This window comes from Mobula birostris, chromosome 8, assembly GCF_030028105.1.
Source record: "Mobula birostris isolate sMobBir1 chromosome 8, sMobBir1.hap1, whole genome shotgun sequence".
In the NCBI taxonomy this organism is placed as follows: domain Eukaryota; kingdom Metazoa; phylum Chordata; class Chondrichthyes; order Myliobatiformes; family Myliobatidae; genus Mobula; species Mobula birostris.
Genome location: NC_092377.1, coordinates 29,255,967 through 29,270,208, shown reverse-complemented (window position 1 = coordinate 29,270,208; position 14,242 = coordinate 29,255,967). Strand labels below are relative to the sequence as shown.

General features: G+C 38.9%; 1 protein-coding gene across 1 annotated transcript in view; it reads left to right on the top strand.

Annotated features, from left to right (window-relative positions):
- The window catches only part of LOC140201202 (CAP-Gly domain-containing linker protein 4), a 339,984-nt gene extending 334,247 nt beyond the window's left edge, over positions 1-5,737 (top strand). Inside the window, exon 17 of the mRNA XM_072264916.1 lies at positions 5,708-5,737. The gene's annotated coding sequence lies outside the window, so the exon portion shown is untranslated. The remainder of the gene's footprint in view (positions 1-5,707) is intronic.
- Positions 5,738-14,242: the final 8,505 nt, after the last annotated feature.

Sequence of the window (14,242 nt, the reverse complement as noted above, 5' to 3'; positions counted from 1 at the left end):
CTGAGTAAGATCCATGACTGTAAGCTGATCTGCCCTAATTACAGTGATTTACCATGAAATGCAGTATGCATTTGTCAAGTATAAGCTAATTGCTATCAGTGGGAGACGTTTATGGATTGGTAGCATAGATTTTGGAAGAAATCAGGTTGTTTAAAGGGTATACAATAAATAAATATTTTTATTTTGAAATAATAAAACCCCACCTCAACAAATTCCAATGGTTCAGATGCGATTTGCTGCGCTTTTTTTTAGAAGTGAGCCTATCTCTATGAGTAAGACATGATTGATGCGCTTAGATACAAGGCTTTCATTCAGATGGATTAGATTTATGATGGCCTAGTGGCTTCAGTTTAATAGGAAACTGTGGGATTCAAGATCTAGCTTTGTTGCCATGAATTCAGATGCCTCTGAGCTGTCAGGCTTAAACTATACCAATTCATAGGGCAAGATTGTTGAACTATATAGTATTTATTCTTAATAAGCTTCAAGACATCCATGTGGAACAGAAGAAATTTTTAAAAAGTCATAATGAATTGTTATCGCAATGTATCTATATTTCTTAAAATGATAGAAATGCAATGGCTATTTCTTCTTCTGTAATTCTGCAACCCCTTTCTCTCACAAATACTTATTTCAAATGTAAGATAACAAAAATCAACTGCTTCAAAATATTAAATCACAGCAAGATGGATATACTTAAATAAATTCAACAGCTTTCAATAAAGTCTATGCTATTTTGGATATTTTTATGGTTATTTTGAATTATAGTGGCACCCAGAGGGTTAGTTAATGCTTTCTAAACAAAATTTAAAAATGCCGTATTTTATTGTATGAATTTTAAGAAATGTATATGTTTGATAAGAGCTATTTTATTGTACGCCTTTTTCCTAAAATGATTGTTGTCATTGTGCTAAGATAGACAAGCTTTATTTTTAAAATTGTACTCGTATAAATGTCAGACAGATTTACAGCACTAATACTGTAAAAGACAAACCAATTTGAAAATCCTTTGCTTATTACAACTGTGATTAGAATCATGCATTATTTGTGTCGTTTTGTGTTGTGTGACATTTACCCACTTCTTTCATGAGTAGAAATGAAACTTCAAGTAGATTGTTTTGTCCTTTCTTCCCCTAAACAGAATAAACATTTTTGAATTCTTTAATATATTTTCTGGTTCCTTGAAGTTCAATTTACAATTAAAAATGCTGAAGTCCCAGGAAAGATGATTTTCATTGTGCTCACAGAAATCATTGCCAACATAAACAGGCTGTCAACTTTTATCACCTTATTTGAAAATGATCATATTTTAGCCCAAAAATATACCTCATTTTGTAAATTGAATTGGAATAATTTAATCTGTTTCAATAATTTTATTTGTAAATTTAATTTATATTAGCCTTTATGTGGCTCTGTAAGAAATTATACAAAACATTTAAGACATCTATAATTTCAGAAAAAGGATGAGGAGAAGACAGAAGGACTAGGAGAAGACATTTCAGTCCTTTTGCAACATCATTCAATTAGATCAGAGATGAACTGCACTCACTCCATTTGTCATTACAGTTTGTTTTGATAACATCATTTTAAAAGTTTGATGCAAGTCTTGAAAATTTCATTTAAATGCTTTAGGGAATGAAAGGTCCAGCTTTCCTCTACACTTTGCATAAAAGGTCAAGAGGTTCTCATAGGTTCACGATTGTAGCTTAAAAAGGCAGTGCTTCATGGCAGGTTTTGGAGATGGGACTGTCTGGTCAGTGAACTGGAGCACAAGGAGGAGCGGCGACTTCACACAAGTTTGGGCAATTGAAGATTAAAAAGGCAGCGCTTTGCGGCAGTTTTCGGAGTTTGGACTGCACCCAATTAGTGAATAATACTCATTAGAACAGGTGAATGAAAATAAGGCAGGGGCAAGCAGAGTGACCATTTTGTGAGTGGGCCAGTGTTGCAATGGCTTTGGCTCATCAGATGTGGGTGAGGTAAGTATCTGGTAAGTTTTTTATTGTTCTTTATTTCTTGTCCCTCATCTGTTAGGGTACAGTTACTCCAGTGAGAATAGCTTCAGGAGCTAGGTTTTGTTCTGTGTGTGAAATGTGGGAATTCTGGGGATGCACTGAGCTGTAGCTTAATAACCTTTGACTCATATGGGAGACTGAGTAAGTGATAGATAGGAGCTACAGGGAGGTAGGCACCCTTAGATTGCAGGAGGCAGGTAACTGGGTGACTGTTAGGAGAAGAAAAGGAAACTGGTACTGGTACAGGGTACAGGGGTTCAGATTTCTGGATCAATGGGACCTCTTCTGAGGAAGGTATGACTTGTACAAAAGGGACTGGTTACACCTGAACGCAAGGGGAACCAATATCCTTACGGGCAAGATTGCTAGACCTGTTCAGGAGGGCTTAAACTAATTTGGCAGGGGGATGGGAACCAGAGTGATAGGGCTGAGAATGGGGTAGCTAGTTTACCAACAGGCAGTGTGCAGTGAGACTGCTAGCAAAGTCAGGCTGATGATAGGGCCAAATTGCAGTCAACGAGATGAGGTGCAATGTAAAAGGGGGACAAAATCGAAAAGGGTGATGAATCCAGGACTGAAAGTGTTATATTTGAAAACATGCAGTACATGGAATAAGGTAGGTAATTCTGCAGCACAGTTACAGAAAGTTGTGTATGATGATGTGGGCATCACTGAATCATGTCTGAAAGAAGTATTTAGCTGGGAGCTTAACATTCAAGGATGCACATTGTATCTGAAGGATAGGTAGGTCGGTAGAGGGGATGGTGTGGCTGTGTTGGTAAAAAAAATGAAATCAAATCCTTAAGAGAGGTGATCAGGATCAGAAGGTGTACATTATTGTGGGAAGAGCTAAGAAGCTGCAAGGGTAAAAAGACCCAGATGGGAGTTATATACCAACTTCTGAACAGTAGCAAGGGTGTTGGCTACGCATTACAACAGGAAATAGAAAATGCATGTCAAAAGGCAAAGTTGTAATTGTCATGAGAGATTTCAATATGCAGGTAAATTGGGAAAATCAGGTTGATGCTGGATTCCAAGAGGACAAATTTGTAGAATGTTGGTAAGATGACTTTTTAGAGTGACTCCTGGTTCAGCCCACCAGGGGATCAGCTATTCTGGATAGGGTGTTGTGCAAGTGGAATTGATTAGTGAGCCTAAGGTACAGGAACTCTTAGGGGTTAGCAATCAAAATATGATATAATTCACCCTGCAATTTCAGATGGAGAAGTTAAGGTCAGATGTATCAGAATTGCAGTGGAGCAAAGGGAATTACGGAGGCAGGAGAGAGGAACTGGCCAAACATGCTTGGAAGGGGTCACCATCAGGGATGATAGCTGAACAGAGAATGGTGGAGATTCTGGGAGTAAATCAGAAGGCACAGGATAGATACATCCCAAAGAAGAAGAAGTATTTTCAAGGCAGGATGGCGTAACTGTGGCAGACCAGGGAATTTAAAGCCAACATAAAAGCCAAAGACAGCTTTTAATAGAGCAAAAACTAGTGGGAAGTTAGAGGATTGGGAAGCTTCTAAAAACCAACATAAGGCAACCATAGGCCTGTTAGTTTGACCTCAGTAGTTGGGAGATGTTGGTGTCAATCGTTAAGGATGTGGTTTTGGGGTACTTGGAGGCAAATAATAAAATAGGCCGTAGTCAGCATGGTTTCCTTAAGGGAAAACCTTGCCTGACAAATCTGTTGGAATTCTTTGAAGAAACAGCAAGCAGGATAGATGAAGGAGAATCAGTGGATGTTGTGTACTTTTTTCTAAATGGAAAGAAAATGTAAAAATCTGAGGTACAAAAGGACTTGGGAGTCCTCATGCAGAGTTCCCAAAAGCTTAATTTGCAGGTTGAGTCTGTTGTGAGGAAGGCAAGTGTAAAGTTAGTATTCATTTTAAGAGGACTAGAATATAAAGCAAGGGTGTAATGTTGAGGCTTTTTAAGACACTGGTGAGGTCTCACTTGGAGTATTTTAGGAGTTTTTGGCTCCTTATTTCAGAAATGATGTGCTGACATTGGAGAGGGTTCAAAGGAGGTTCACAAAAATGATTCAGGGATTGAAGGGCTTGTCATATGGGGAGTGTTTGGTGTCTCTGGACCTGTACTCACTGAAACGTAGAAGACTAGTGGTGATCTCATTGAAACCTATCGAACGTTGAAAGACCTCAATAGAGTGGATTTGGAGAGGATGTTTCCTGTGGTGTGAGAGTGTAAGACCAGAGGACAGAGCCTCAGAATAGTGGGATGTCCATCTAAAATGGAAATAAGGAAGGATTTCTTTAGCCAGAGAGCGGTGAATCTGTAGAATTCATTGCCACAAGCTGTGTTGAGACCAAGTCATTGGGTATATTTAAAACAGAGATTGATTGGTTCTTGATTAGTCAGGGCATGAAGGTTTGCAGGGAGAAGGCAGGAGACTGGGACTGAGAGGGAAATGGATCAGCCATGATGAACTGACGGAGTAGTCTTGATGGCCTAAAAGGCTTTATTCTGCCCCCAGTGGTCTTATGGACACCTGTTTACCCTGCTAATAAGACTATATTTTGCATTGAGCTTGGTGCCCATCATTTTTAGGGGGGGGGGATATAGTTGCTAAATCCGTTCATAGGGCTATGGAACTGACCATGATGTAGCATTTGACTGCTGATGCTGCTGCTTGCATTACACCGAAAGCAGCTCAGCATACTGTCAGGTAAGATCAGATTGTTGAATCCTATCTGACCTGCTGAATATATTCTATTTCAAATTTCAGTTTAGAGCTTTTGTAGATTACCATGCAAATTCAGACTGCTGTTGGAGCTGTGGATAATATAGTTAATGTCTATTCGCAGGATATCACAGTGGTCTGTCAATGTGTCCTGCCACAGATTACTGGGTATCACCCCAGGATGTGGCTCAATGGAGCAGTATTCTGCTAATCTCACTTGTGTTAACATTATTTATGCTCCTACTCGTTGCTCTCTGTCTTGCCTGCTAAAAGCCAATGAAGGAAAGACAAGGATTACCACTACGTCCTGCAAATTCCCCTCCAAGTTGCTCACATCAAGGTCTGGAAATATATCATCATTGGTGGGTCTAAATCCTAACCATCAGTGACTAACTTTTCGGCAAGCAAATACTGATGACATTTTTTGGTTTAAGATGTCGCTGGTGAATGTCAACGACTTCTGACTGGTGGCAGATGAAACAAGGAAAACAACTGAATACTTTGTTAATCACTCTTTTGCTGGTAAATAATCATTGCAATCAAAAGTCTGTAACTTCTCTTTGAACTTGGAGGCAATTTGATGTGGCAGAATTGAGGCGAGGTGAAGCAGAGGGCCTGTAGCCAAGAGCAAGAAAGACCTGAGGTTCGATCGATTTAAGCGCCAGGCGAAATCAGAAAGGTCGGGTTTAGGTGAATCACAGTGGCGAGGTCCAGGCCCCAGAGCCTACTGAAGTGACTGAACCCGATACTTGGACGAATATTTAGGTGCTGGGTGAGATTGAAAAGGTCAGAGTATTGGGGCCTGAGGCGAGGGACGGGCCTGTCCAGCTGGCTGCTCTGTGATGTTTACTTGGTTCCATGCTGGACTATGGGTCTTGGACTCTCTTTGTGGACTTCAGTTCAGATGCAATTTACTTGTGATTATTGTTTGCATGATTTGATTTTTTTTCTCTATGTTTAGAGGTGTTCGTTGTTTTTTTATATAGGTTCTTCTGGGTTTCTTTGTTAGGAGACATATCTCAAGGTTGTACAACACACAACAAGCTGAAGGAGCTCAGTAGGTCGGGCAGCATCTGTGGAAACGATGAGTCGACGTTTCAGGCTGGAACCCTTCGCCAGGATGATGTATACATACTCAAGGTTGTACGATGTATACATACTTTGATAAATGTATTTTGAACTTTGAACATATTCCATCACTTTTCTGATGACTGTCATCTGGTGGGGAGTAATTAATCAGATTAGTTTTGCTCTTTTTTTCGTCAAAAAGTTTTAGCTGAACAACTTTCCACATTGTCAGGTCGATGCCTGTTTTTTTTCCAGTACTGGAATGGCTTGGATGGAGCACAGATTTTCAAGAGTGCACCCTGGATTTTGTAATTTTGCAATTTGTACACATTTGCATTTAAATGCCATATTGGCTGAACAATGTTGATTTTCTGCTAGCTCTTGTTATTGCACTGTGGCCAGACAGTATCTATGGCGATCAGTCAGCTAATTAAGGTGTCAAACTGTGGGGATTGCATTCAGCAGTGTGGCTATTGATAGTTTGTCATGCAGAAGAAGGATCGCCTGCTCCAGATGACCTTCACAAATCTGTTTTAGGCATCTTTCAGGGTGGGGCAGGAGACAGGCAACCTCAGTATGCCTGTGGCCTGTGATCTCATATTTTATGCAGAGGTGTGATTTGTGTGATGCTGAACATGTGAATGTTATTAGGTTAATCAACTGACTCTAATCATCTTCCAACATATGCCTGGTATAGGAATACCAGGAACACTTAGCTCCTGATATTGTTATAGTCTTGGCCTAAGCATGAACAAAACAGCTGAATTCCAGAAATGAGAATAGTGGTTGTAGATGGGTCATATTCTGCTTGGAGGTCGGTGCCTCAGGGATCTGTTCTGGGACCCTTACTCTTTGTGACTTTTATAAATGATCTGGATGAGAAAGTGGAGGGATGGGTTAGTAAATTTGCCGATGACACAAAGGTTGGGGGTGTTGTGGATAGTGTGGAGGGCTGTCAGAGGTTACAGCGGGACATTGATAGGATGCAAAACTGGGCTGAGAAATGGCAGATGGAGTTCAACCCAGATAAGTGTGAAATGGTTCATTTTGGTAGGTCAAATATGATGGCAGAATATAGTATTAATGGTAAGACTTTTGGCAGTGTGGAGAATTAGAGGGATCTTGGGGTCTGAGTCCACAGGACACTAAAAGCTGCTGCGCAGGTAGACTCCGCGGTTAAGAAGGCATATGGTGTATTAGCCTCCATCAAAAGTGGAATTGAATTTAGGAGCCAAGAGGTAACGTTACCGCTATCTAGGACCCTGGTCAGACCCCACCTGGAGTACTGTGCTCAGTTCTGGTCGCCTCACTACAGGAAGGATGTGGAAACCATAGAAAGGGTGCAAAGGAGATTTACAAGGATGTTGCCTGGATTGGGGAGCATGCCTTATGAAAACAGATTGAGTGAACTCGGCCTTTTCTCCTTGGAGCGACAGAAAATGAGAGGTGACCTGATAGAGATGTATAAGATGATGAGGGGCATTGATCGTGTGGATAGTCAGAGGCCTTTTCCCAGGGCTGAAATGGCTGCCAGAAGAGGGCACAGGTTTAAGGTGCTTGGGAGTAGGTACCAAGGAGATGTCAGGGGTAAGTTTTTTTACTCAGAGAGTGCTGAGTGCGTGGAATGGGCTGCCGGCAACGGTGGTGGAGGTGGATACAATAGGGTCTTTTAAGAGACTTTTGGATAGGTACATGGAGCTTAGAAAAATAGAGGGTTATGGGTAACCCTAGTAATTTCTAAGGTAGGGACATGTGCGGCACAACTTTGTGGGCCGAAGGGCCTGTATTGTGCTGTAGGTTTTCTATGTTTCTATCTATGTTTCTGTGAGATGAGGAGAGCGCAATTGTACTTGGTCTCAAAACAGCTTTTAACTGAATGTGGCAACTAGGAGTGTTAGTAGAATTAAAATTAGTGGAGATAAGGAGGAAATAGACTTGAGTCGAGCCTATAGTAAAGGAATATGTTGTATTGTTGGAGGTCAATTCACCTTCAGTTGCTTTATCTCTCCATCATAAAGTAGTAGTACAATCCCTTGGGTCAAGTATGATGTTCTCTGAGGGGTTGTCTATTGGTGGGTCCTTAATAAGTGTAGAGGTTGATCTAGGATCCACATATTCTGATGCAGAATGGGCAAGAATAAATGGTGGCTGTGGTTAGAAGTTTGTTCTCTGCAGTACAGCACAGGTCACTCTGATGTAGTGCATTCCCCTCTTGAACAGATTTCCTCCAGGTGTATCTATCGAGTGTCTTCCCAGGTTCTAGTGGGTATGCTTCCTGATGTTTTTGCATGTTCAATTGTTCTGTAACTCCGCAGAATATTAAATAATATGTGCCAATAGCATGGCCTTATCCAATAGTTCATAACATTGACTCACCATCACCACCCTCTGGATACAGAAATTCTTCCTCATCTTTGTTTTTTTTACTGATTTAAAATTGTTCACCTCTACATTTATTGTAGACTTATAGATTTTAGTGTTTTCATGTTCCCTTGCAACATAGAAGGATGTGATTCAGCCCGTTGCATCTAGGCTAGCTCTCAGAACAAATCCCATCAGTCTTGTTCCTCCGCTTGTTTACCACTTGATTACTTATAGTAACCAATCAACCAGCCTGTCCTTGGGATGTGGGAGGAAACCAGAACACGTGATGTTCAGTTTCACAGGGAGAATGCGTACATTTTATACTGTCATTTGCATTTGGGTTGCTGGAGCTGTGAGCAATACACACAAAATACTGGAGGAGTCATCTTTTCTTCTCCAGTCCTGGTGAAGGGTCTTGGCCTGAAATGCCAACTGTATGACGGTGGTGCATGGGTGCTGCCTGGCCTGCTGAGTTCCTCCAGCTTTTTGTGTGTGTTGCCTGGATTTTCAGCACCTGCAGATTTTCTCTTCTTCGTCGCTGGAGTTGTGCTGTTTTGCCAACTGCCTTCTAACCCAATGAAAATTTATTCCTCATGGAATGCATTTCTTCATGTGCCATGATGGTCATACTTGATGAAAAATATTTTGATTTGAATAATTGTGTTCAACGGGAATGAGCTATTGTAGATTTTTCTTGGTTATCAGAATTAGGAGGAAAATCAGGGAGACGATTCAACCATAACAACAGGTATACCTGATTTTAAAATGGCTGGTTAAATCTCTACACTCTTCATTCATCTTGTCATTTCATATCATCAAATATCTGATCATTTAAATTAATAACCCATGTGAGAGTTTAAACTGTCTGAGAAGACAATTTAACCACAGAATGCATGCATCCTCACCTTTTCTTGGCTGATATTCATGCATGGCTTTCACAGCAAGAGATACCGTAATTATAAGGGAGATTACTCCGTCCTATCAGGAATGTCTAGCAATCACTTGTAACCGAATGTGTTAAAAATAGTATTCGGCCAAAGAAAAAGTGTTGCCAAACTGTTTAAACCCAAGGAAAAGTTTAGAATTCAGCTAAAGGACATACAAGACATTGATAAGGAAAGGGGAAGTATAAAAGGGGAGGAACCTCATAGTTGACTGTAAAAACTTCAATGGACATGTGAAAATCAAAAGGTTAGCTAAATATTCAACTGAGTCAGGATAAATTACATTGATGAATAAAGAAATGGCAGAGAAATTTAGTGATTATTTTTTGTGTGTTTTTAAGCAGGAAGATACAAAAGAATTCTGGAAATCCAGAGTGAATGGAAAGTTGGAAGAATTAAACTTTGGCTGGAAAATAGTGAGAGAAATTAAATGGACTGAAAGCTGCTAAATCCTCAGGACCGGAAGATCTGGTAGTGAGATGGTGTTTGCATTTTCCAAAATTGCATCAATTCTGAAATATTGGTTGCGAGGTAGGAGAGGTAGGAGTTCTCCCCACTAGAAGAGGAAAACAGAACTACGGACCTGTAAGTATGACTATAATAGTATGTAAAAATATTAGAATCTGATATCGAGAAAATGGCAGCAATATATTTGGAAAATAACTTATGAAATGGAAATCACATTTAATAAATCTGTCGGAGTTAATTGAGGAAGCACAGGGGTGTATAGATACGAGCAAAGCAGCTGATGTGGTTTATTGACCTTTCAGAAGGCCACACAAGAGGCTATTATACAACATTGAAGAATAAAGGAGAGGAATAATATCCTGGCATGAATTGAGGATTGGTTAACAGATGGAAAACATAAGGAGGTGTAAACAGGGTATTTTCAGGTTGCATAGCAGTGACTACTACATGCCACAGAGATTGGAGCTGAGCCCCGGGTGTAATCATGGAGACATAGTGTAATACCATATGCAAAAAGAGGCCCTTTGGCTCAATTAGTCCATGGCAACCAAGATAGCCATCTAAGCTAGTCTTATTTGCTCACATTTGGCCCATATTCCTCTAAACATTTCCAAACCATGTACTTGTCCAAGTGCCTCTTAAATCTTATTATTGTATTTGCCTTTACAACTTTCAGTCGCTTTTTCTATATATGTACCACCTTCTGTGTGAAGAGTTTGCTCCTCTGGTCCTTATAAATCTCACTTAAATCCTACGCTTTCTAGTTTTTTGATTCCTCGTGCCTGGGCTATAAAAAGCTGTGTGCGTTCACTCTGTCTGTGCTCCTCATGATTGTGTACACCTCTGTAAGTTCACCCCTCAGTGGATAAAGTCTATCCTGCTTAGCCTCTCTCGATAACTCTTCCCTTGAGTCCTGGCAACACCCTCGTAAATCTTTTCTGCACTCTTTCCAACTTAATCTCTCCTATAACAGGCTGACCTAAACCACACACAATAATTTGGCTGAGGAGACCAACTGTAATACATCTAGCTTACCTGACAACAGAAAGCTGGTGGTTGTGTGTGTTGTGAGGATGTTGCAGATGGAATTTAGGGGGCATAAAGTTGGGGTAAGTGAATATTAAGATCACGGCAGATGAAAAAAAAATAAAATCAATTTGTTTTAAAAGTGAGGGAATGAACATGTTAGTGATTAAGGAGAGCTGTATGCCTTTGTGCATGAGTAATCTGTACACGTAAAATTAACATGCACATAGAACAACCAATTAGAAAGATGGTATGTTTGATTTTACTGCAGGAAAATGTTTTCTTGCTGAAATTATGGAAGTCTCTTGTGGGACAACATCGGGAATATTGTGTACAAGTATAGCCTCTCTACCCAAAGAAGAAAAGGTTTGCAATAAGGCAAATTATGTTTTGCATGTTGATACCTGGAGTGGGTGAATGGCCCGGTGCTCACTTTCTCAGAATGAGACCATTTGGGACTGAGATGAGAAAATGTATTTTCAATCAGAGGATAATGAATCTTCAAAATTTTCTATTCAATAGTACTGTAAAGACAGTCAGTGAGTATTATCAACAGATATGGATCCATGTTTTGAAATTAAGGGAAAGAAGGAATATGGGGGTTGTCTAGAAAGGTGGTATTGAGGCAAAGGATCACCCATGATCTTACCAAATGACAATGCTGGTTTCAGGGGCTTAGTGGTGTATTCCTTTTCCCAGTGTTCTTTTTTTAATTTGCATTTGTATGCTATGTTGACACCATGCAATTTCCCACCCACACTATTTTAACAGAAATGACCTTCATTGTTCCACAGGGTTTTGCAAAAACCCTATCCAAAGGAAAAGGAGAGCGTAGTGGATATTATTCAATAACTGAACTATGAAAGTGTACTTATTAATTAATAATAAAGTATTGCTCATTAGATCTTGACCAAAATTCAAAACAGGCCAGTATTTTTACAGTTTTTAAAAACTTTCTCACTAAGAATGTTGAAAAGCCATCATATTACTTGTTCAAATGGTTTATAGCTATTTTAAATTTTATTTTAGATTTTGAACTTCACTACTACGAAACAATTTTGAATACCTGGAGTTTTTATTGATTTGACCTAAGCTGTGATTACAATTCAGGCATAGATGGATGCTACACATAAAATACGGGTGAGGAATCCTCAAATAATTTAATTTAACATTCTTCAACTGACATTGAAATTCACAGCAAGTTTTGGATTTTGATTTGTATATTATTTGGTATAAAGATGGAGTTCAGATCTATATAGGATAATAGAACTCTGAAATGAAATATGAAATGTTAGAGCTCAATAGCAGATAATAGGTCATAAAGAGTGAATGAAACATTATTATTAAGAGTTGGCTGCTGTATTGGGATGATGCAGCACTGTATTTTTTTTTAGAAGATTTTGTGAAAGCAAAGGGCACTTTAGCATTTCAGATGTCCATCACAAGAATGAAAGATTGTTCATTCAAAAGCTGACTAACCTGAAGTATTTAGGTTGACACGTAGATTGTCTTATGCAGACTTCCCACAGGCTGTGGCAAACTACATGTTTGACAAGAAATTCTTTTATGTGTCATCAGTATGTCTTCACTTAACTTAGCACTTTGAAGGATGCCATAAACAAACTGTAATGAACTGAATGAATCATTTATTAATAATATGTATTAGTGTTTAAGTGCTCTCACTACAAAGAGAGATACTGCATGTTCACGCAGTGATTTAACAAATGAGATATCTGCTACTGGAATTTCTGATTCCCACATGTGCATTTGTTGAAAACATACATTTGCTCCAAAAAAAAAGTGTTTTCAGCAGTAAGAATCTTAAGATTAAATTATAATAATTTTAATATGAGAAATTATTGTATACAGTGCTAGCAGTCTGTGACAATTTTCTGTCCACTTTACCTGAGATGTCATTCGATTTAAAATAAAAAGGTTAATGTCTCTATTAAAATAAATTCATACAAATGTATTAACAATCTTATGGTAATAATGCAATTTCTACATTTTATTGATTTTGATTTTAACATCCAACTTTTTAAAATACATAACTTCAAAACCTATTGATTGTAACTGATAACTATGCTCCATGTAAAACAATCAAAGGGCCATGCAGCTAATAGTAACTTTACAATGCCAACTGATCACCAGGGAGGAGTTGCAATTGGTAAATCCTATGAAAAGAAGTTGTACATTGACACCACCATGTTCTAAGTAATCAAGTATAATGGCTTGGTGACCATGCAGTCAGTTATGAGCGGGCTTCACCATGACAAGGAGTTTTTGAACAGTGCTGAAATAGACATAATGAACATTGATATTGTTTAAGATTCCAGTACTTTCTATAGAAATGTAGCTCCCTGCAACTTGCAGACCCCATGCTCAGTGTGGAGCATTGATCTAATAAACTTGTTTCTCTCTGTCAGTAAGTTGGAATTTTGCTTATGACGCATCAAGAGCTGGCTTCATAGTTATTAACAGGTCAGATGACTCTGAGGAAGCTGAAAGTTCAGAGTATCAAATAATAGCCTTTTTAATTGAAACAGATGGGGTGAGAATGGAAGTTTAACTTGTAAGGTCTCACAGGACTTTTGCACAGGAATTTCCTTCCTTTAGGGAAAGGAAATAGATATTCACATTTATGATAAACATCAAAACATCCCAAAGTGATGAACACGGTAAATTGCATTTGGAATGCAGCAATACACAGACAAATGTTTCTATAAAATCAGAACAGATACTTAAGTAAGTAACAATAGACATTCACATTCAATTTAGGCATTGCGGAACCCCGCAATGGAAAGCAACAATTTGGAGATTCACATTCAATATTCCTTGCCCCTCCCCTAGAACACCTAAATTTCAAATTAAGTAAGAGGAGGTAAGGGTAAGAAATGAAATGGAATTTAACTACTTTAACCTTCAGTGGGGAATGTTATCTTGGATAGGGTTTGAAGCAGTGTGTTATAGATTCGATAAATTGAGCTATGCCCCCAAGATATGTCACTAAAGGTATGTTATGGAATTTTCAAGTCAATGCTATGAGCTTGGAGGACTGAAATTTCTTTTCTTGTTGCTGTTTCCTTTGTTTCCTCTGTTTCCTCACTAAGTTCATTAACTTCAGAAGCAGCTGCCCTGAACTGAATCCAGAGTTGTGAAGGTCCTCTCACCACACTCAATGGAACCCTGCAATGGAAAACGACAAGCTTGCATGTTGAAATCTGGAGATTTACCTCCTGCATAGGCAAGCTTCGAATCTCACCTAAGAGTAGAAGGAATCAACGGTGTGCAGATGTACAGTGCCTTGAGAACTATAGAACTTCCATAACTAAATTAAAAACTATTGAAGTAGGATAATCTCCAAAACATTGTGCATCATATCAAATCTAAAGAAAAATTCCAAAACTTGTCAATAATTTACTAAAAAATAAAACTCAAAATGGAGAGGTTGAAAAAATATTCATCCTCTTTGTAATTACTATGCTAACTTTCCTCAGGTGAAATACAGGGTATTACCTTACCAACTCATCCAATTTGTTGATGCAGACAGTTGGAGGATCACTTGTTTTCAATGTATTAAAAAAAAACCCCTCTTTATGTAACATCCAATAGTATGGTAGATTTTCAACAGACCAAATCAAAATGAAGACA